The sequence below is a fragment of the Echinops telfairi genome, unplaced genomic scaffold (genome assembly GCF_000313985.2).
Source record: "Echinops telfairi isolate 266 unplaced genomic scaffold, ASM31398v2 ScPeMD7_20;HRSCAF=75, whole genome shotgun sequence".
Classification (NCBI taxonomy): domain Eukaryota; kingdom Metazoa; phylum Chordata; class Mammalia; order Afrosoricida; family Tenrecidae; genus Echinops; species Echinops telfairi.
Window position 1 is genome coordinate 3,250,408 of NW_022103917.1, and position 4,337 is coordinate 3,254,744.

The following is a 4,337-nucleotide window of genomic DNA, read 5'->3' on the forward strand; positions in this document are numbered from 1 at the left end:
AAAAAAAAAAAAAAGAAAGAAAAGTGACCCAACAGAATGCTCAATAGCATTACTATCACATGCAAGTAAACTTTCGCTGAAAATCCAGCAACAATGTTTGAAACAAATAACTAGCAGGAAGCTGCCAGAGGTTCGGGCCAGATTCAGAAGAAAATGGGGAAAAGGTTTTATCATTAATGTGTTAGTCTGGATTGACTAGAGCAGCAGTTCTCAACCTGTGGATCCCTTTGGGGGTTGAACAACCCTTTCACAGGGGTCGCCCAATCCATAACAGTAGCAAAATTACAGTGATAAAGTAGCAACAAAAATAATTTTATAGTTCTTTTTTTTGGGGGGGGGGCATCACCAGAACATGAGAAAATGTATTAAAGGGTCACAGCAGTAGGAAGGCTGAGAACCACTGGACTAGAGAAATAAATTCATGGACTCATATGTGAATAAGAAAGAGCTGTGTATATAAAAGAACAGTTGAATATTGAGAAAACATCCCAGCCAAGTCCAGATCATTTCCATAAATCCGATAATAGCCCATTAGTCTGATACCAATCTATAAAGTCCTCCTCAGACTCACGAAACACATGCAATGAAGCCAAATACAGAAAGATCACAGGCCAGTGAGTGGTAAGTCTTGTGGATCCAATGGCATTGTAAGCATCTCAGTGCTGGCAGGGCTCTCCATGTGGCTTCCCTAGCTCCAGAGTTCTGGCTCCATCAGCCTCTCTCCATGTGTCATCTCCACAGGGATGTTTCACAGGGAGTGAGCCAAGAGAGAGAGTGTCTCCCACTTGCAAGGTGGAATAGAGGGGTTCTCAGAATCCACAGGAGAGGGCCATGCTATTGGCTATGATCTGATTGACAGCCTAGACTCCACTCTGAATCCTCAAATTGACACCAGATTATGTAACTACCATAGACCACTCCTTGTCAATTTGGCATTTTGACACAACATTTTAGCCATATATAATTTTCAAACAAACTAATAAAATCGCATCTGTACCTAACAGGATAAAAGTAAAATACATACAATTAAAAAATGTGCTACCCTCATTTAAACATAATATTCTATAAAAGTGAACAAAATAAAAATATTCTATGCCTAACAATTGCAGTTAAGTAACACCTACACCTTAATCCTATAATCCTATGAATATATTCCCCCACCTATGAAAATGTGTAAGCCTCTTTGTTACATTACTCTTGATCATGCCCTACCAGGCCTCCGACACTCACCTCATCACCAATTTGGATCACTTGTTCCCTTGTCCTTGAGTTTGTAACAAAGAGGAATTGCTGAAACCCTGGTGGGGATTGAGCATGATTGTGGGACAGGAGAAAAGTCAAGGGAAATAGAGGAAAGAGCTGAGAGGCAAAGGGCATTTATAGAGGTCTAAATAAAGACATGTACATATGCAAATATATTTATATATGAGGATAGGGAAAAAGATCTATGTGACTATATTTACAGGTTTAGTATTACGGTAGCAGAAGGACATTGGGCCTCCACTCAAGTACTCCTTCAATGCAAGAATACTTCCTTCTATTAAATTGGCATTCTATGATGCTCACCTTCCCGACACAATCTCTGAAGACAAAGCGGGTGAATAAGCAAAAGTGGTGAAGAAAGCTGATGGTGCCCGGCTATCAAAAGAGATAGCGTCTGGGGTCTTAGAAGCTTGAAGGTAAACAAGCGGCCATCTAGCTCAGAAGCAACAAAGCCCACATCGAAGAAGCACTCCAGCCTGTGCGATCACGAGGTGTCGAAGGGATCAGGTGTCAGGCATCATCGGAACAAAAAATCTTACCATAGTGAATGATGGGAGGAGTGCAGAGTGGAGACCCAAAGCCCATTTGTAGGCCACTGGAGATCCCCTTGCAGATGGGTCTCGGGGAGGAGACAAGCCAGACAGGGTGCAATGTAGCAACGATGAAAACTACAACTTTCCTCTAGTTCCTAAATGTTTCCTCCCTTCCCAACCCCCTTACATCAACCTAGTGCTCTGAGGACACAACCATATTCTTTGATGTGAAGGATCTTCATTCCAGTTAGAACCCTGTGAAGTCTGCATTCTTAAGCAAAGTTAAATTGGGACAGGTCATCCATAAAATCTGAAGCAATATATACCAGTTCACAGGCTCAAAAATCTTCTCTTCATCTGATTGTGTTCTGGTCAACTCAATGTGGGCTGCCTCACTTAACCTCATAACAGTGACCATTAGTGGCCTTGCCTTTAGACCATGGGCATATCACAATTCTCAACAAGCCTAGCCCCCTTGTACCAGGTCAAGAATTTCAGACCAATCAACCCGCTCTCTACTTCTCCTCTAGTTTCTGTAAACCACGGGTGTCACTGGCAGACTCAATCTGTCTCTCTATTGCTGTTTTCTCCCACTTCTACCCAACAAGTAGATTGGTCACCTAGCAAGCAGTTCAAGCTGCCACAGGCTCCCTATACTGTTCAGTCCTAGAGAGACATTTTCTTCATGGTGCCAGGTTTTTTCCAGCTTCTGACCAAAACCAATAGTTCAAAATTTGAATATCCAAAGAGTTCCCTTTTTTTCTTCAATGTGTGAATCACAGCCCCTCTGCGAATACAAACATCCTGAGTACTCCAAAGCACTGAGTGGGGCTTATCTTTTCAGAGCCTTCTTTTTAGGTGTGTCCTAGGCCCATTTAAAGAGCAAATTCTAAGGGTTCAAGACAAATGGGCTTATAAGCTCTCTATTTTCATACTTTCCAATAATCATTTCTATAAATCTTTATATCAACAATAATAAGCAGAAGAAATAAGTATAAACAAAGTAGAATCAGATATTAAACTCAATTCTCAAAAGAGTGTAGTTCAATCCTTATCTATCTTATCTTAATCCTTATTGAAACTATTCAATTGATACAAAATGTGGTATTTGGCTTCTGGCTGAATCACGCCGGAACCAGGCTTTCTGGCAGACATTTTGACCTTCTGTCAGCCATTTTCCCTAAGCAGCATGGTTTCTGAGAAATTTAAAGGCTGATTTTGTACCCTGAGCTCAAACTATTCATTAATCACATTCATTGTCTCCATTTCAAATAGAAATATTAAAGGCAATGACCTAACAAAATAATCAAACCTTTAACTTCCCATATTCTTTCCAGAAAACAACCCAGTATACTGCAAGGACATATGTGACCTCTGGCTAGCCAAAGAAGAAACACTAACATGAGGCAGAAGTCAAACAAATATCTACTCTCCAACTTTATTTTATGATTTCATTCTCTAATACCCCACTCCCAAGGTACCATAATGTATTAGTCTGGGTAGACTGGAGAAACAAATCCAAGGAGACTCATGTGTGTATAAGAAAAAACTATATATACAAGAGCAATTGAATATTGAGAAACATCCCAGCCCAGTCCTGATCAAGTCCATAAGTTCCGATATTAGACCTTATAGCTGATATCAATCTATAAAGTCCTCCACAGACTCACAAAACACATGCAACGGTGCGAAAATGCAGGGAGAACACAGGCCAGTGAATGGGAAGTCCTGTGTATCCAGTGGCAGTAGAGGCATCTCAGCACTGGCAGGGGTCTCCACGTGGTTCCTTCAGCTCAGAGCCTCTGACTGCCATCAGCCTGTCTCTATCTGCCTTGTCAATGAGGATGTCTTGAAGGGACTGAGCATGTGCCCTGCCTCCAGTGAGCCACCTGTCTCCTTAGTGCCTCCAAATGAGGTCATCAAGCTACTACCTGATTGAAAGGCTAGACTCCACCCCTTCATTCTGAATCCTCAAATTGACACCAGATTATGTAACTACCATAACTACTAATGTCAGGTAGATATTGGCTGATATTAGAGAATCCCTGACAGATGGTTACTTGTGTTTTATTTACTATGCCAAGGATATTGACTGGGTTTTAACAATCTATAGGTAGCCTTTAGGGGAATGGGAATTCCAGAAGTGATCCTGTGGAACCTGTCCATGGATCAAGAGGCAATTTTGAGTACAGAACAAGGACTACAACATTATTTAACATGAGGAAAGTTAGGTGCCATGATTGTATCCCTTCATTACATTAACTCAATATATATGCTGAGCAAATCATCAGAGAAGCTGGATTATATGAAGAAGAATGTGGCATCAGGATTGCAGTACAGCAAGAACTTGGTGGTCTTTCCAACTCAAATAACTGAGCTCCTCCCAATAAACACACACACACACACACACACACACACACACACACACACACACACATCCACCCTGCCACCACCAGCACCATCACCACCCCACCACCACCAGCAAGCACTTTGGGCTCCTTGCCTATGAGTCATTGATGAAATTTGTCTTGAATACTTAGT